The sequence below is a fragment of the Canis aureus genome, chromosome 13 (genome assembly GCF_053574225.1).
Source record: "Canis aureus isolate CA01 chromosome 13, VMU_Caureus_v.1.0, whole genome shotgun sequence".
Classification (NCBI taxonomy): domain Eukaryota; kingdom Metazoa; phylum Chordata; class Mammalia; order Carnivora; family Canidae; genus Canis; species Canis aureus.
Genome location: NC_135623.1, coordinates 50,495,639 through 50,516,232, shown reverse-complemented (window position 1 = coordinate 50,516,232; position 20,594 = coordinate 50,495,639).

The window sequence follows — 20,594 nt, the reverse complement described above, 5'->3', positions numbered from 1 at the left end:
GTTACAATAAATAAGATAAGCACTTGGCTGTATGTCAAAGATAATGTTTTAAAATATTGATTGCTTTATTCAATTCAGTTTATTTTAAACCCTATCTCGATATTAGAGCTATAGCAGTGAATAAAACATAAGTCTCTGCCCTCTCAAAATTTACAATCTAGTGGGGGAGGGAGAAAACAAACCAAATAAAAAAGTAAAATTTGGAGTATGTTAGATTGTGATAAGGACTGTGGAGAAAAATACAACAGAAAAAGAGAAGTGTTGGAGGGGATTAAGCTGGGTAACAAGGGAAGGTGACCTTTGAGGAGGTACAAAAGAATTGAGGGAGGATATCTGGGTTAAAGGTGAAGAGCATTCCAGATACCTGAAAGACACTGTGGCAAAACAGTGCCTGTGTTTGAGGAAGAACAGTTAGGAAGTCAGTGTATCTGGAGCAGAAGGGGCAGGAGAGAAAAGAGGAAGATGATCTAAGAGGTGGAGGAAGTAGGAGCTCATATAAGGCCTCCTTGTAAACCATTAGAAGAACTTCGGCTTTTGCTCTACAAAAATGCCGGTGAAGCCTGGAAACATAAATAACTATTTTATTTGTTTATTTATTCATTTATTTATCAGATTGAAGATGTCCTTGATCGAATTTAGCTTATGTTTCAGACTTTCTTTTTTTTTTTTTTAAGATTTTATTTATTTATTTATGAGAGACACAGAGAGAGATACAGGCAGAGAGAGAAGCAGGCTCCATGCAAGGAGCCCGACGTGGGACTCGATCTGGGACTCCAGTATCACACCCAGGGCCAAAGGCAGGCGCTCAACCGCTGAGCCACGCGGGCTGCCCTGTTTCAGACTTTCTGAACACCCGAAATAAGACAGGACATCACGTGGAGAGGCAAGTCACTTGGATGACGTACCTCTGTTCCATATGTCTTAACCTTCTACAGGTTAGCCCCGAGATGTTCCCATGGTAAAGGCAAAGGAACCAGGAAGTGAGTAGAAATGTGCCTGCACTTTTTCAACCCTCTGTTTGAAAACATTCCATTGGTCAAATCGAGTCATATGGTTAAGGCCAGTATAAACTCCTGAGATGGAAAGTCCAATCCAGAATGGGAGGTGCTGCAAAGCCACAAGGGCATGGCTATAGGGAGGGGTGAAGAAGTGGGGTACTGGTTGTGAGGGAGCTGTTGCTGATCTCTCTCTCTCTTCTGAGCCATAAGAAAGCCTAGGGACCCGGGCTAGAGAATATCAATGTTAGCAGTTGAAATCCATAGTTCCCATGGAAAGTGTGGTTCTCAAAGATAGGCAAACCCCCAAGAGGAAGGTCAATATTCTAGGTCTAGCAGCCAGGGTGGGACGAATAAACAATTCTCAGAGCAGTTCTTGCTGAAAGGGAGCTTCAGGAAGAGAATTAAAAGTATGATGGGAAAAAAAAAAAAAAAAAAGTATGATGGAAACTTTAAAGAAGTTTTGTGAACAGCATAAATGGACTACATATTTAGCATACTAATTCAAAGAAAAGATGTTTAAAGTTGAGGCTGAAATTTCTGGCCTGAAGATCAAGTGATCTTAGAACAAAAGCTTAAAACAAAAATACAGAGAGATGGAAATCATTAGGGAAATGATAAGAGATTTGAAGGATAGGTCCAGAAGACCCAACATATGAATAATAGTCGTGCCATGGGGGAATAAAAAGAAATAATAGAAAAAAGGGAATAATAAAACATAGCAGAAGAACATTTCCTTGAGCTGAAGAAAGATATGCAGGCTAAAAGGGCTCACTGAATTCCAGATGGTTTTAATAAGAAAAGATACATTCCTAGGCATATTCTAGTAAACTTGAAACTCCGAGGAGATTGAGAAATAATAAAAGCTTTTAGTCACAAAAAATTTTACTTACCAAGAAAGACATACTGCCATCTGACTTCAAATCTGTAATTTTAGAAGCTAGAAATTAGTAGGATAATATCTATATATTATTATAAAAAGAATTGAAACTCTAGGATACTTTACATAATTTTTTTAAGAGTTTATTTATTCATGAGAGACAGAGAGAGAGAGAGAGGCAGAGACACAGGCAGAGAGAGAAGCAGGCTCCATGCAAGGATTCCGATGTGGGACTCGATCCCAGCGTTCCAGGATCACGCCCTGAGCCAAAGAGACGCTCAACCGCTCCAGGCGTCCTACTTTACATAAAAAAAAAAAAAAAAACAGAAAATCAATTGGCCAATTGGGAAAGAAAGTTATAATCAGAGATTCAAAGAATGTATCAGGTGTGGATTCAATCCAGAAAAATATCTGGGAAACCACTATAACCAAACAACATGTAAATCAAACAGAGGCCGCAGGTTGGGTGTTGAGCAAACAAGACAAACTGACCATGCATCACATATATATGTAACTGCGTTCATAGTAAAAGACTCATGGAAACAGAAGTCTCAGGAGTACAGATCCTCCCTTTGCCCACACATTCTAGGGGCAAGGCAGAGACTTCTGGCTGAATCAAAGGAACCCCAGCCCTTGGGCTAGGAGGCTTTTAAGCTGCTTTTATGAGGTTAACAATAGCTCCTCCAGCACACTGCTAGGCAAGATCAGCTGGGACACAACAGCAATATGACCGAGCAGGAACTTGGTTCTAGACATGAAATGGGGAGTGAAGTTCTTGAAGCTTGTATGATGCCATAAGCTGTTACAGGACTCAGGATCTCAACATTCACAGTTGGGGGAGCAGGATTCCATTCTCTGCTACAATCAGGATGGAGGAGCATTGGTCCAACAATTGCCATTGGCCTTTATGCACTGTAATGGGTTTCCAAGGAATTTTGCAGAAAGCCAGTTTTTTGGGGTTTTTTTTCCGAAAGACTATCCTGCAAAGGAGTCAGTGCTGTACAAGTTAATCACCACCTCTTCATGCATCCCCCAAGGATTCTTATCTCCAAATTTGAACCTCCATACGTCATATCTTCTCTATCAACACTGTTTCAACTACTGGGGCAGTAAGGCTGGTCCATTGATGCTATAGGGGTCACTAGAGGTGATTAGAAATGACCTAGTGTGAACCCCAGAACGCAGATAATGTGTACTCAAAGTAGATAGAGGAGGCCATTTGTGAGAACAGCCTGGGCCTGAAAGGCATGCACTGTCCGATCCTGGATATAAACCAAGTCCAGCATCTGTGGCTACAGTTCTGCAGTTCAGAATAAAGGCTAACCAAGACTTAGGACCTGGTTCTCAAGTCTCTTCCAATCCCATGTTTGCTGGAGGGAGGAAGAGCCATCTTGCAAGGCTTGATTATCAGTCTCTCCTATATTTCATCTATCATTGCTTCCAGGTCCATAACTGGTCAGATGCCACTTGCCCTAGTAGGAGAATTATAAGGTCTGATCCAGAAGAAAACAGTTCTGTACTAGCAAGAAAAATAACCCAAGGAAAGTGGTACTTGGGCATCTGGCTGGCTCAGTCAGAAAAGCATGCAAACCTTGATCTTGGGGTTGTTGAGTTCGAGCCCCACATGGGGTGCAAAGATTACTAAAAACAATGATAGGGATCCCTGGGTGGCGCAGCGGTTTGGCGCCTGCCTTTGGCCCAGGGCGCGATCCTGGAGACCCGAGATTGAATCCCACGTCGGGCTCCCGGTGCATGGAGCCTGCTTCTCCCTCTGCCTGTGTCTCTGCCCCTCTCTCTCTCTCTCTCTCTCTCTCTGTGTGACTATCATAAATAAATAAAAATTAAAAAAAAATATTAAAAAAAAAACAATGATAATTTTTTAAAAGCTGAACTATTATGGCCTCAGTTGTTTTAGAATAAAGATTGTAGTTAATGAAGTAAAGAATCCCAACCAACCATGGTACTGGATGAAGACAAAATGATTATAGAAGGGGAGGTAAAGAAAATAATAAATATCACCCTTGACCTTGGCATAGTTACAGAAATAAGGATCACAGCAGCTATGATCTTTTAAAAAAATACACACATACATATACACCAAATAGTTCTTTTTGTTTCAGATTTTTCCCTCTTTCCCACTGTGTTGAATGAGAACCCGTAGTGCTTAACTTTAAACCGAGCTCATAAGTCACTGGGACAACAATAAGGACCCACATCCAGGGAGGACTGCTTATCACCTTGAAAGCCTTGAGATGGACACAGTGGCTGATAGGGCTTTGTGTCCTTCTCCCACAGCCCTCCCACCTCTCCCCCATCCCACCACCCTTGCTAGAAAGAAGAGGTCAGTATCTTCGTTTGCATGATGGCTAGTTGCTTCAGGTTAGGCAGAAGGTAAGAATGGTTGCTGGGTAGCAAAAAAGTCAGATCTCGAATCTGTCCTCTGCCCTTGCTGTGCTCAAATCTGTGTAAGAGGCAACTGCGTCTCCTTGTTCCTTTCCCCAGGCTTCCAGGTAGCTTCAGCCAACCAAAGGCACATGCAAAAGATTGGAGGACAGGAGGAGAGAAGGTAAATTGTTCATAACTCAGCTCAGGCAGCACCTGTGGAAGTGGTTGTGTCACATTCTGGGTTTCAGTTTCTGCCTCCCTGGCCATCCTGTCCCAGCTCAGTTACCTGACTTTAGCCTATTTTCTGGACTTTAAAATCTGCCTCCTCTGGTTGTCTTCCTGCCCTGGGGCAGTGGGAGTGTCCTGAGTTGATAATCCCGGTGTGGCCTCAATGTCCGAGGCTCCCCTTCTCAGCTTTTCAGTCACTTGTACGTGAAACATGTAATTCTCTGAATTAAAATCCCCTCTTGTGAAAGACCTTGAGTGGGTTCTGTTTTCTTGCCTGGACTTTGATAGAAACAATATGCACTTTTCTTCATAAATACCTCAAACTCTTGAGGAAGTAAATAGGAGTTTTAAAAAGTAAAAGATGTTGGAGTACTTGTCTGGCTCAGCCAGTAGAGCATGTGACTCTTGATTTTGGTGTCATGTGTTTGAATCCTTTGTCGGGTATAGGCGTTACATAAAAAATAAGAAAGTTTTTTTTTTTTTTTTTTTAAGATTTTGTTTATTTATTCATGAGAGACACAGAGGGAGAGAGAGAGGCAGAGACACAGGCAGAAGGAGAAGCAGGCTCCATGCCGGGAGCCTGATGTGGGACTCGATCCCAGGTCTCCAGGATCACACCCTGGGCCAAAGGTAACGCTAAACCACTGAGCCACCCAGAGATCCCACTTTTTTTTTTTTTAAGTTAAAATTAAAAGATATTAAAATCATCTAAATACCTGAAATATTATTGAAATTATCTTTTAAAATTCAGTTATTAATTTTAGAGTATTAAAAAGTTTTGCCTTAAGCTATAAAGCACTTTAATGCAACATGGTGTTGTTATTTACATAAATATGGCTGAGTAGTTTTCTAGTAATGTGACAAGGCAATAATCTTAAATTTTAGTTTCTTGATTTACATAATGGATAGAGGTAATCTTTTGATGGATGAAATTCCACAAACTTATCCAAAGAAGTCTGTTTTCTAAATTTTGTATTTCACCAAGCCCTAAATATATTCTTCCAGGCATTTTATTTTTCCTCCTTAAAATCACATGTAAAGTTGAAAATAATCCAGATGTTGCTCATTTGTTTATATTTAAGTGATCAGCATTGTTTGGCATAAAAACATTTGAAGGCATATATACTTTTCATTTTTTTTATTTTTTTTATTTTTTTATTTTTTTTTTTTTAATTTTTATTTATTTATGATAGTTACAGAGAGAGAGAGAGAGAGGCAGAGACACAGGCAGAGGGAGAAGCAGGCTCCATGCACCGGGAGCCCGATGTGGGATTCGATCCCGGATCTCCAGAATCGCGCCCTGGGCCAAAGGCAGGCGCCAAACCGCTGCGCCACCCAGGGATCCCCCATATATACTTTTCAAATATCTTTATCCTTTGAAAACTAAAGTTGAGTATTGCCAATGCTAAATGAAACTTGAACTACAAAAGACTCAAGTCTAAGTCAGCCTAAGAAATTATAAGTTTGCCCAAGCCCAAAGCCAACTGATGTTTTCACATATGGCTCTGGATACTAAGCCACCAAGAAAGAGTTTTTATTTTTTTGTTTTTGTTTGTTTTGTTCTTGAGAGTTAATTCCACTCTTGTTAAAGGTTGCTATTCAATCACAGATTATATTTATTGACTTTTTCTTTTTTTTTTTTTTGCTTTTCTATTTTAGTGAGTTGATGTACAGCCAAAGGTCTTTGAAAAAATCAAGTATACTGAAAGAAGAAAGGATGAACAGTATGGCCGAGTGATTAAACGCAAGATTTGGGGTCAGTAAGAGTTAGTGTGGATCTGGCGGTATTATATCAATGTTCTCCTCTGTAACTTGAAGATACGATAGTAGCTGTTTCATGGAGTTGTGAGAAATAAGTGAGAATTTGGGGCAGGGTGGTAACAAGGGAAAAAATTAAGTGAGAAACCATAAGTCAAGAGTTGAGCATACTGCCTGGCACATAGCGTATGTTTAATTACCTATTGCTATTTTATTTTATTTTATTTTATTTTATTTTATTTTATTTTATTTTATTTTTTTATTTATTTATGATAGTCACAGAGAGAGAGAGAGAGGCAGAGACACAGGCATAGGGAGAAGCAGGCTCCATGCACCGGGAGCCCGACGTGGGATTCGATCCCGGGTCTTCAGGATCGCGCCCTGGGCCAAAGGCAGGCGCTAAACCGCTGCGCCACCCAGGGATCCCCCCTATTGCTATTTTATTTTTTATTTTTTATTTTTTTTTTAATTTATTTATGATAGTCACAGAGAGAGAGAGAGACAGAGACAGAGACACAGGCAGAGGGAGAAGCAGGCTCCATGCACCGGGAGCCTGATGTGGGATTCGATCCCGGGTCTCCAGGATCACGCCCTGGGCCTAAGGCAGGCGCCAAACCGCTGCGCCACCCAGGGATCCCCTTATTGCTATTTTAATACGTTTTCCAGAACATGCTTTTTCCATGTTAGAAAATCCTTTTATACAAGGTAAAAGACAGAGATGAGAAGACATTTCTAAATGTGAATGGAACCAATGAAACTTTTGGGGGGTCAGTGAATAGTTCCATTCACCGGTACATATTTTTGTTTTGTTTTGCTTAAATTTATTTATTTTTCAAATAGTACATTTACATAGTTCAAAATTAGTACTAAAGGTACTAATAGTACTTAGTTCATAGTTCAAAAAGGTACTAAAAACTATACAATGAAAAGACTTCCTCCCACCTAAGTACCCCAGTTACCCAGTTTCACTTTTCATGAGACAACCAGTGTTAGTGCTTTCTGGTGAACCTATCCAAATATATGTTATGCACACACAAATAAATATGAATATGATCTCGCTTTTACACAAATAGTAGCATACTACCCACTTTGCTTATTACTGTGCTTATACTATACCTTGTATATATCATTACATATCAATATGGCTGTGGAGTATTCCGTACTTTATTTTTTTGTTATTATTTTTTAAGATTTTATTTATTTATTAGAGAGAGAGCAGGAATAGGGGGAGGGGCTAAGGGAGAGGGAGAAGCAGATGCCCCGCTGAGCAGGGAATCTAACTCGGGGCTTAATCCCAGGACCTTGAGATCATGACCTGAGCTGAAGGTAGACACTTAACTGACTGAGCCACCCAGGTGTCCCCACTGCTGTACTTTATTTTAATCAGTGCCCTGTGAATACAAATTTAGGGTTTTTTCCAGGCTTTTTTATTGCAAATAATGTTACAAGACATAATCTCATATATTCATTACTTAGCATGTATGTATATGCTATACATATCTGCAGGATAAATTCTGTATATCCATAGAATAAGTTCTTCCCAGAAGATATGCTGGGTCAAAGAGTATGTGTAATTGTAATTTTGATGATTATTTACAATTGTTCCCCATAGAGATTTTACCCCATAGTAAATTGAGGGAAGCTGGAAGCCAGTTTTGCTTTGAGGGCTGTCTCCCTGTATGTGCCTCTCCTCTGCTCACTCTGGAGGAACTCAGCCATAAGCCCCAGGGAGCAGAGAAGTAACTCCCCCCACCACCCCTGGGGCCTCGTTGAGAGGGAAGGGTCTCAGAGTGGCCCACTCTTGTGGTTGCCCCAATTCCTGTGGCCAGAAGGGCCAAGTGCTATGGGCCATGCTGCCTCAGCAGGGATGGGCCTGATGAGGTTGTGGGGTTCCCCAGTTTGGGCCTCACTTCTTCACATCTCTCTCCTTCCTGAGAAAGGCACTTAGGTATCATACAGGATCCTTAAGGCCAGCAACTACCTCCTTGGGGTGGAAGTGGAATTTTATGTATTTTTCAATTAATTAATAGTAGAAACAGAAAAAAAAGAAAAAAAAAAAACCTCTGTGAGTTTATATTTCATATAGCAACCACCAATGTATCTGGACATTTAAAAAAAACTGCCTTTTAGGGCAGCCTGAGTGGCTCAGCGGTTTAACGCTGGAGACCCAGGGATCGAGTCCCATATCGGGCTCCCTGCATTAGAGCCTGCTTCTCCCTCTGCCTCTGCCCCTCTCTCTCTCTCTATGTCTCTCATGAATAAATAAATAAAATCTTAAAAAAAAAAAAAAAACTGCCTTTTAGGGCTAGGACAGACCAAGGGTTCAGCCCATGAGTTGATCTGAATATACTTTGAGCTTCACATCCTTTTTTTTAGTGATAAGCTCCAGGCAGAAGGATATCTCAGAGAGATTTCTTTTTGTCTCCATGGTGATACTTACCTACTTAGAAGCCTCAAATTTTTGTTCCTAGGTTACAACAGTAAAAACTCTGGATTAAAACACTCTGCCCACTCCAGGTTTTAAATAGGAAACAGATAAGAAAAATTTACACAGGCAAACAGTGGTATACACACCACATCATGTGCCTGGGGACTGTTCTATTTAAGCATTTTCTTAGTGTGTTTTTGGGGGTGTCATTTTCTGCCCTCTGAAACTGTCTTTAGCCCTTCCCTCTGGCTTTTAAGAAAGAGCCTCTAATTTGTTTTCTTTACAAGCAGAACATGGAGAGAGGGTAGGGTGGAGGGGGCAGTTAATGAGTTTCTACTTAGTTTTCAGCCCCTCTAAGCAGAGAATTTTTCTATTTTCTGGCATGGCCTCTGATGACTTAATGCATTTGAGTTTCCTTTTTGCTATTAAGAGTTAAGATTGTAATAAACTGTTTTCCAAGGACAAAAATGTATCACTTGTCCAGTTTTCTGTTTCATTTCAGTAGTAATCAGAAAAAAGAATTCAACTGAGCTACTGGAAAATCTCACAGGGCAGAAGTGTTAGTGTTACTAACACTAATTAGTAACACTAACTAATTAGTCCTTAGTGTTACTAATCACAGGGGGAAAGTGCCTCTAAAATATACTTCAAGGGGCACCTAGGGGGCTCACAACCTAGGGTTGAGTGTCTGCCTTTGTTTCAGGTCGCAATCCCAGGATCCTGGGATGGAGTACTGCATCAGGCTCTCCCTCTGTCTATGTCTCTGTCTCTCTCTCTGTGTCTCTCTTGAATAAATAAATAAAATCTAAAAAATAATATAAAATATCCTTCAAAAACAAGGGGGTGTGTGTCTGGCTGGCTCAGTTGGACGAGCATAAATTCTTGAGTTCCAGCCCCATGTTAGGTATAGAGATTACTTAAATAAATAAACATTTTTTATAAATCAGAGAGGTATGTACATGTGTTCCTATCACTTGGGATGGATATGGAAAAATCTGTCCATATGCCAAAAGGATTTGATTGGCTATGAATATATCTGTTTGCAACACTGCATTCGTGCATTTGTGAATAAATGCCCTGCTGCAGATTAACTGTCTTCTGTATTTGATTCAAACCATGGGAAGGTATTTAAAAGAAAAACCTTCTAGAGGATTTAAGCTTTTACTAGAACCTCCTCACAGTATTGATTCTAAATTCAAATTCAACATTAAGTGAGGCCTAATTTCATTGGTCCAACTTTACCATGCTCTTCAGAATGAAGATTTTATTTATCCTTGCTGTTTCTTTATTGGTACAAAATTAGTCTTTGAATTCTGAAATACTTGTAATTTCAGTTTGAACGAGAGAAAAAGCAAAGCTTAATATATTGTGTGATAAGAAATCAGTTATTTATCATACTTGAGAACCAAAACTTGACTGATACAACAAATGTTTTGCTTTTCTTCTGTTTTGACATCATAAAAACAGCTACTGAAACATTATCTGACTGCAAATAGTCAATACAGCCCCACAAATCTTTTTAAGCTGCTTTCTGAGAACAGATGTAGAGCTGAAATGTGAACTACAGCAAATGAATTGCAATTATGTTATTTACATCAGTAATAGTTATTTTTAAAAAGCCAGCAATGAAACTCCAGCAACTACATTTTTTTTTTCAGCAACTACATTTTTATGGACAATTGCTCAAAGTATCTTAGGATAAAAGGGAATTAGTTGGGTAAACTAATGAAAAAAAAAAAACTTTAAAACTTGAAGTAATTTTGACGTGTGACCTAAAATCTAATAATCCCACACACTCCAAGATGTGGTGATTATTGAGAAAATGCTGTTCCATGTATTTCTTCTTAATATATGAGCCTAAAATTTGATATAAAATTTTTATATAAAAATGGAAATAGGGGATCCTAAAATTTGATATAAAATTTTTATATAAAAATGGAAATAGGGGATTCCCTCAGCGGTTTAGCGCCTGCCTTTGGCCCGGGGCGTGATCCTGGAGTCCTGGGATCGAGTCCCGCATTGGGCTCCTGGCACGGAGCCTGCTTCTCCCTCTGCCTGTGTCTCTGTCTCTGTCTCTCTCTCTCTCTATGTCTATCATGAATAAATAAATAAAATCTTTTTAAAAAATGAAAATAATTTCCTTTTATTTTTCCTAACAAAATTTAAACAAAAAGAAGGGAAGGCAATTTGGTCAGGGGATATTAAAACACAACCAACTACCAACCCTACTTGTACACACTTGTTTTATAGTTTTTTAAGATAAATAAAACTAGCTCTAAATGATCACTGGTTTTAAAGATTTTATTTATTTATTTATTTATTTATTTATTTATTTATTTATTTATTTATTTAGAAAAAGCACAGTGGGCATGGTCAGAGGGAGAAGCAGACTTCAGGCTGACCAGGGAATCCAAGAGGGGGTCTCCATCCCAGGATTGAGCCACCCAGGTGCCCCTAAATGGTCACTGGTTTTATTTCAAGACTGTGTTCAGGGTTTTTCTTCACTGCCATATAAAGCAATATCAAAGGCAAATCAGGCTGACGGAGCCATTCCTAACATTGCCCCCATCTCCTTGTGTGTGTACCATTAACACACAGGGTGGCTCAGTCATTTGGCTCAGGTCATGATCTTGGGTTCTTGGGATCAGTGGTTGTGGGGCAGGGGACTCAGCACTCAGCGGGAAGTCTGCCTCTCTCTCTCTCTCATTCTCGCTCTGCCCCCACCCAAAGTTCTTGCTTCTGAGCACGGGCATGCATGCTCTCTCTCTCAAAAAAAAAAAAAAAAAAAAAAAAAAAAAAAAAAAAATTTAAAATGGAAATCATTCTTCATAGTGTTACAATTTAAATAAGATAATGTATATAAAACATAGTTCTTTAAACATATCAGAGTAATAAATAGAGGCTATTGCTATTATAATATGCTATTTAAATATTTCTTAGGTGCTATTTACTGTAATAGATAGTTAAACAAGACCCTGAAAAGGAAACAGATAACCCCATTTGTAGCCTCATGGGATTTCCAACCATCACTTAATCAGCAAACCATGTGCATGGTGCTGTAATAGATGCGAAGATTCCCATCTAACCAGTTAGAGTGCTCTAACTCCAACAAATATTTTCCCCTTTCCTCCTATTGTTGCTTCCACCCCTCCCCCCATATTAACTTATTGTCTTAGACTGACTTTTTCTACAAAGCTGGAACTCTCATTGGGTCCAAGTTCACATCTCCCCAAGCTGGTCAGACAGGAAATGACTTGCTTCTTTAACTTCTAAATCAGAAACATCCTAACCAAAGTCTCCAACTGGCTAGACTTGAGTCGTATGTGCAGTCCTACCACAGTGTGTGTTATTGGCAACTTGCAATAAAATCATACATTTAGAAGAGTGGGCAGGAAAGGGGAGGAGCCGACCCCCATAAAGAAATAGCTGCCTTTTCCAAAATGAGAGGGTGCAGGACAGGGTAGACAAAACAATCTATGTGCAACACTTAAGATGAAGTTTAAAAGTGACGTGCATCTGTAATTGTCTGTTGGAGCAGGAATATGATAGGATAAAGTCTAAAATCCTACACTAAGATGAATAAACCTTTTAAAAACTTGACTTTCCCTCTAATGTACATTTGTGCTGTGATTCATCATTGGTCATAGAAGATGCTTGATATTTGCTCAGTTGTGTATTGATAACTGATGGAGTGAGGCAAAATAAAGCAAATAAGTATGTATAATCAGGCTCCAATCAGGAGAAATGAATGACACAGTAATTTGAATAGGGAAAGTTCTGTATAAAGAATTATTAACTATAACAGGGGATTAGCTAAAGAGAATGCAAAAGGATGTGTGAATAGCAGATGTTGAGAGCAGCCATTACCCACACGCTGAGATAGAGCACCAAGGAAGGGGGACTCAGTGTTGACATCCAGACTTTGTCAGAAATAGCATAGCCTTATCTCACCATATCGCCAAGTTTGTGAAGGTGCCTCACTGGTGAAACTCACTCGAAGTCCATCCCCTGGAGTGCTGGAAGAAGGTGTTCATGGAGAAATACCTTTCCATCAGCACTCAGATACAGTCACCCAAGAGAAACCATGAAAGTTTGCTGATGGAAAAGTGCTATATGCATATGGCACCCGAGTGCCACTGGCCACTGCTGAAGCCTGAGGAGGGAAGAGCACACTGCAGCCGGGAAGAGAAGCCTCTTTCTCCTCCAGCATGCTCACCACACCTCTAACTGACAATGCTCAAGGAGGAAGAAGAAAGTCCATTATTCTGGAGCAGGCAATGAAAGGTAGCTTTGGAGGTGGGAGGCGATAAATTACTAACTGGTACAAAGTATTTATGAGATTTTCTTAAATGCTCATCTTGAAGAATACCTTGCATCAGTCTTATTCAGCCATACTTTAATGCAACTTAGCCAGAGAAAGAGGACATAATGTGTCCAGGAGGCTCTGCAAATCCTACAGGTGAAAGGACACTACTTAAAAACGTAAAAGAAAAACAAATGTAAAAGGAAGGGTTGAAAATCTTGGCACTAGAAGGGCTTTTTCAGCTTGAAATGGATGACTGAAGATGGAAATTTGGTAGTCTCTTACTTTGATCTGGGAAGTAGCATGGAAACACATTAACTCTACAGATGCAGTCGAAATTACATCTAAAGTAGATTTGTGTTTTTTTTTTTTTTTTTAGATTTGTGTTTTTATAAAACTCTGCTACATACTCTAAGAGAAACTCAGATGTTTATATGAAAATTCATTCACTGGTATAGGAGGCTTTATAGGTGGTGTGTAGGCAGACTGAAAAACAAGTATGACATGTTTAAACTGAGATGAATTAAAAATTTTAATTTAGAAGATGATAAGCGTTAACTGAGGAGCAAAACTTACCAATGTGTTTTCCTTTTCGGTTCATTCTTCCCTTTTTATTTTTTTATTTTATTTTATTAAAAAAATTTTTTTTTAAGATTTTATTTATCTATTCATGAGAGACACACAGAGAGAGAGAGAGGCAGAGGGAGAAGCAGGCTCCACACAGGGAACCCGACATGGGACTCGATCCCAGGTCTCCAGGATCAGGCCCTGGGCCAAAGGCGGCACTAAACCATTAAGCCACCCGGGCTGCCCAGTCTTCCCTTTTTAAAAGAAGAAGTGGATGCCCCTACATGTTACATCTAGTGGAGCATAGTATTGTATCCATCGGAGTCCAATGAGGAAAAAGAAAAAGAAGATAGAAAAGTAAAACACTGGGTATGTTAACAGGGAGATTTTATAGAGACAACTAATTACTTGAGGGTTATAGAACTGAAAAAACAAGCATGGTGCAAGCAGGTAACCCAAAGCTAATGGCAGAAGCAATAGGTACACCTAGGCCTGGGGAAACAATAGGGAAGACTTTGAGATTACCCGTCACCTCCTTGGACCAAGTGATGAGGAGCTGGGGATGAGGCTCCTGAGAAGTGCTGGCACCTGGCTACCTCCAAGGGGGTGATAAAGCTGGGACTGCTGACAGAAGTTAGGCCAACACAGAAACAGCACAAAATCAGGAAAGAAGTTTATTCCTTCCTCCTCCCACCTTCTAATCTGGTTCAGAATTGGCAGAATTTAACACTAGCTGGCAAAGGAGTCTGGGAAATGTAATCAGCAAAGGCCAAGTTGAAGCATCAAGAGAGAAGCTACAAAAGAGTACATTTGAGGATGAGCGACAATAGGTGAATAATCAGTCCGGTGAGCTAGCTAGCTAGCTAAGGGGCATCATCTAAGAATTTTTTCTTGGGGCACCTGGGTGGTTCAGTTAGCTAAGCATCTGACTTTGGCTCAGATCATGATCTCAGGGTCCTGGAATCAAATCCTGTGTTGGGCTCCGCTCAACGGGGAGTCTGCTTGTCCTTCTTCCTCTGCTCTTTCCCCCACTTATGTGTGTGTGCACATGCTTTCTCTTTCTCAAATAAATAAATACAATCTTAAAAAAAAAAAAAAGGAATTTTTTTTGGGGGGTGCCTGAGTGGCACAGTCAGTTAAGTGTCTGACTCTTGGGCAGCCCGAGTGGCTCAGTGGTTTAGCGCTGCCTTCAGCCCAGGGCCTGATCCTGGAGACCCAGGATCAAGTCCCACGTCAGGTTCCCTTCATGGAGCCTGCTTACGTCTCTGCCCCTCTCTCTCTCTCCCTCTCTCTCTCTCTGTGTCTTTCATGAATAAATAAATAAAATCTTAAAAAAAAAAAGGTGTCTGACTCTTAGTTTTGGTGAAGGTCATGATCCCACACCATAGGGCAGGTCTGAGATCAGGAGTTGCATGCTCTACTGACTAAGCCAGCCAGGTGCCCCATTCTTTAATTTCTTTTTTTTTTTAAAGATTTTATTTATTCATTTATTCATGAGAGACACAGAAAGAGAGGCAGAGACACAGGCAGAGGAAGAAGCAGGCTCCATGCAGCCCAGTGTGGTACTCGATCTCAGAACCCCAGGATCATGCCCTCAGCTGAAGGCAGATGCTCAATTGCTGAGCCACCCAGGCATCCCTTTAATTTCTTTTTAAACAAATTTTTAACAACTTTATAATTCACATACTACATAATTCACTAACTTAAATTGTACAATTCAATTGGTTTTAGTAGAGTTGTGACACCATCACCACAATTAATTTGAGAACATATTCATCAGCCTCAAAAGAAACCCTGCATACTTACTTCCCACTTTTTCCTGTAACTTGTAGCCCGAGGCAAACTCTCATCTTTCTGTCCCTATAGATGAACCTATTCTAGAGATTTCCAGTAAGTCATACAATATGTAGTATTTTATGCCTGACTTCTTTCACTTTAACACAATGTTTTTAGCATGTATAATTACCTCTCTGATTTTTATTGCTGAATAAAAATGTAAGGATATGATACATTTTATTTATTCATTTATGTCATCATCAGTAGATGATGGACATTTGGGTTTCTTTCACTTTATGACTATTATAAATTATGCACCTTTGAATATTCATATGGAGGTTTTGATACAGACAACTGTGCCTTCTTTAATTTCTTTTTGAAACTAAAGATGTTGTAAATAGAATTGTTTTCTTAATGTCTTTTTTATATTTTGTATTGCTAATGTGTAGAAATAAAATTGATTTTCGTATTGATCTTGTACTCCAGCAACCTTGCTGAACTTGTTTATTAAACCTTAAAATTTTCTGAAGGATTCCATTTTCTTTTCTTTTTTTTTCCATTTTATTTTTCAAAGTGAAAATATGTCTTTGGTATGTATCCCATATATACACTTCCTCCATTTTTAGAAAACCTTTTCTCTCCATTTACAACTCTATTGGTCAACTTTTGTTTAAAATCTTTCTTAGATTTTATACTCTTATACTACTACCACTATTTTTGTATAACTTGTGAATTAGGTTATAACAGGATTTGCTAAAAAAAATAAAAATAAAAAAATAACAGGATTTGCTGAACAAATCCTCAAATAAAAGTATATTTACACAAACCAATTAACAAACATGGATCAACATATAAAAGTAATGAGGCAAACAGTTTCTCAAAGTTAGAATGTTTATAAAGAATGATCCTTGTATACATCAATTTGTGATTGTCCATTGCCACGTGGTAGAAAGAAAAGCACAGGGCATTTCTAAAAGATAGATTGGATGCCTCAAGAAGGCATGACAGATAAAGATATAGAGATGATTGGGATTAGTCTCCAGTAGGAGCCAAGATAGTATAGCACTCTTAGAGTCAAAATCAGGGAAATCCGAACTTATTTTGTGGCACAGCTGAAGAATCTATAAAAAGTAAAAATATTCATTGTTTGTCCTATATTTGTTTTCAAATTATTACTTCGGACTTTAGCTTTTATCCAAGATGGAGTAACAGGAACCTTATTTACCTTTCCTTTGAAAATGATGAAAAATCCAGACAAAGCATATGAAACCATGGCTTTTAAGACACTGGACATTAGACAACAAAAGACAATAATCACCGAAAGATGGGAAACAGATAATTTGAGTTCCTGATTATTCAAGCTTAATGTCTTGAGAGAGTTTTCAGGCCGTGGTGTAAGGAGAGGGGACTTAAAGCCCAGGACTCTCTGAGTTGAGGAGATGAGGCACAGAGACAAGAAAAGACCAAGGCTGCTACAATTCACTGGACATGTTACAAGAAAAGAAAAGCTACACAAAGAAAGAACTGTGGTAGATTTGTGGAGACCCATCTTACCAATGCATGGATAGGAGGAAAGTACCCAAGGTCAAGGAAAGAACTATCTGAGAAGATTAGAGACAACAATGCCCAGTGTATACAAAGGGCTTGAAATAGTCCTGTATCCCACCAGTCAGATTAGAAAATCTTAAAATTCTTGGGACATTGGGTACAATACTCAAGGTTTTCCTTGGAGTGGGGATTTGAAGCTAAGGGCTGCTTTAATCCCATCTAACAAACCTTCAAAGGCCTTCCCATATTTGAACATTCAACTAAAGATACACAGACTACACAAAAGCGTACTTGAGGATGCTCAACATGATTAGTCATTAGGGAAATTCATATTAAAATTATAATGAGGGGCACCTGGCTGGCTCGGTAAGAAGAACACGTGACTCTTAACCTTCAGGTCATATGTTCTAGCTCCACATTGGGTGAAGAAATTGCTAAAAGAAAAAGTAAACTTAAAAAAAAATCATAATGAGATGCTACTGCTTACCTATTACAATAGCTAAAATTAAAATGTCTAACCAGGGACGCCTGGATGGCTCAGCAGTTGGGCATCTGCCTTTGGCTCAGGGGGTGATCCTGGGGTCCCGGGGTCGAGTCCCACACTGGGCTCCCTGCATAGAGCCTGCTTCTCCCTCTGCCTGTGTCTCTGCCTCTCTCTCTGTGTGTGTCTCTCATGAATAAATAAATAAAGTCTTTAAAAGATAAAATTTTAAAAAAAGATAAGAAAATAAAATGTCTAACCATACCAAGTGCTGGTATGGATGTGGAGGAAATGCAATTCTTTTTTTTTTTTTTTTTTAAGGATTTTATTTATTTATTTATGAGAGACATAGAGTGAGAGAGGCAGAGCCACAGGCAGAGGGAGAAGCAGGCCCCTCCCAGGGACCCCAATGCAGGACTTGACACAGGACCAGGTACCATGCCCTTAGCCAAAGGCAGATGCTCAACAGCTGAGCTACCCAGGTGTCCTGGAAATGGAATTCTTATATAATGCTGGTGGGAATGTAAAATGAAACAGCCCACCTGGAAAATAGTTTGGCAGTCTGATTCTGGCATCAGTTCCAATGTGTGTTTTTTTTTTTCACATCACCAAGCAATGTTCTGACACCAGCTGAATGTCCTGTAATTCAACTGAATTCAGACACTATCTACCTGAAAATAGTGTCAACCCCAAAGTTTAAGCGCTCAGTCCTGCAAGACTGTCTCTCACCTGCCCATAGCACTTCTGACACAGTCATAAGACCAGGTGTCACTGGTTTTTTTGACCAATCTGCTGCAGATTGGAGGTTATAAGGACTCCTCTCCCTAATTTGCTAGAGCTGCTCACAGAATTCAGGAAACATTTTAATTCCTATATTACCAGTTTATTATAAAAGGTTAACTGAGGAGGTGCCTGGGTGGCTCAGTTGATTGAGCGTCCAACTCTCGATTTTAGCTCAGTCATGATCTTAGGGTTGTGGGATGGAGCCGGTGGGCTCGGTGCAGAGTCTGCTTGAGATTCTCTCCCCCTCCCTCTGCTCCTCTCCCTGCTCTTGTGCTCTGTATCTCTCTCAAATAAATAAATCCTGAATAAAATAAAATAAAATAAAATAAAATAAAATAAAATAAAATAAAATAAAATAAAATAAAATAAAATAAAATAAAATAAAATGTTAACTGAGGAATAGCCAGATGAGAGAGATGCAAGTATAGGAAGAGAGGCACAAAGCTTCCATGCTCTGAATGTTCTACTCTCTCCCAACCTATACATGTGTTCACCAACTCAGAAGCTCTCCAAACACTGTCCTTTGGCAATTTTATGGAGGCTTCATTACTTGGTCTGACTGATTAAATCGTTAGCCATTGGTGATTGAACTTAATCTTCAGCCTGTCTCCAATCCCCAGAGCTTGGGGTGGGACTAAAAGTTGGAATCTTCAGTTTGTGATTTCCTCCTTTGGTTATTTAGGGGCTTTCCCAAAGCCACCTATTAACATAACAAAGAAACCTTTATCACTCTTTTCACTTAGGAAATTCCAAGGGTTTTAGAAGCTCTGTGCCAGGTACTGAGATGGACAAAAACCAACTGCGTAGTTCTTATTATAAATCACTATATGACAGGCAATTTCTTAGAAAGTTTATACACACACTTACCATATGACCCAACAACTATTACACTCCTTAGTAATTTGCCTCAGAAAAATGAAGAGTTCATAGCAGCTTCCTTTTTAACTGCCCAAACTGGAAATAACCCAAATATCCAACAACAGGGAAATGGATAAACAATGTGTAGCGGATCCAGACAATGAAATATTTCTATAAATAAAAAGAAATGAACTATTTATACGTGAATGGATCAATCTCAAAGTAATGCTGAGGAATGAAATCAGGCAAAAAAAGAGTTCATATGGAAAGAGTTCCACTCACACAAGGCTCTAGAAAATGAAAACTAATATACAGGGACTGTTCTAAGCTGCACTATGTACTCTCACAATTCATCTGTTGGAATCTTAACCCTCAGCACCTCAGAATGTCACTGTACTTGGAGACAGGGTCTTTAAAGAGGTAATTAAGTTAAAATGAAGTCTTCAGGGTGGGCCCTGATGCAATCTAACTGGTGTCCTTATAATTTCCTTGAAGGAAATTTCTACTCAGATGGGTACAGAGCGAAGACCTTGTGAAGTCATAGTCAGGAGATGACGATCTATAAACCGTGGGAGAAAACCCTCAAAAGAAATGTACTCTAAGCACACTTTGATATTGGATTTCTAATCTCCAGAACTGTGATAAAATAAATTTATCTTCTGTAAGCCACCAGTCTGTGTGATATTTTTTTATATAGTAGCCTTAGCCAATGCAGTAACTGAAAGCAGATCAGTAGTTCATGGATAGTTGAGGGTTGTGGAGAGGAGGGGTGTAGAGTGTTAACAAAGGGCAATAGAGAATTTAAAGGAATAATGGCTCTGTTTACCATCTTGACCATAGGGGATGCTTTCATGACTTCATACACACAGTATAGCGAGAGTTACCAAACTGTACGCTTTAAATATGTACAGTTTATTGTGTGTCAGTTGCATCCTCAATAAAACCAGTTTTAAGAGTAGCGTGTTCCATATCTATTTTGATTTTGGTTATTATGGTACTTTTTTTAAAAAATTTTATTTATTTGTTTATTCATGAGAGACAGAGAGAGAGAGGCAGAAGACAGGGAGAGAAGCAGGCTCCCCACAGGGATCCCGATGTGGGACTCGATCCCCAGACCAGGATCATGCCCTGAGCCAAAGGCTGGTACTCAACTGCTGAGCCACCCAGGTGTTCTGTTATGGTACATTCTTGTACTTTTTATTAACGATGACTTTTGTATATTCTTATTTTAATTTTAAAATATTGATACTGTATTTTGCAACCATCTTAAGAAACCTAATTTTAGATATCTTTGATAGTATCATATATAAAGTAATGAGAACAACATTAAGATTGGAGTCTTAAAAAAAAAAAAAAAGATTGGAGTCTTAAAGACTTTTTCATGATGCTTTAGGAATTATAAACATGAGAGTTTGTTTCCTCCTCTCATATTAATTTAAAAATCCATGATTTTCTTTTCTTGAGTGGTGTACACTGCCCCGTGCCACCATCCCAATTTTCAGATGATCCCAGACCTGCTGGCTGATCTTTAGAATCACCTGGGGAAACTGATAAATAAAAGAGATTCCTGGGATCCCTGGGTGGCGCAGCGGTTTAGTGCCTGC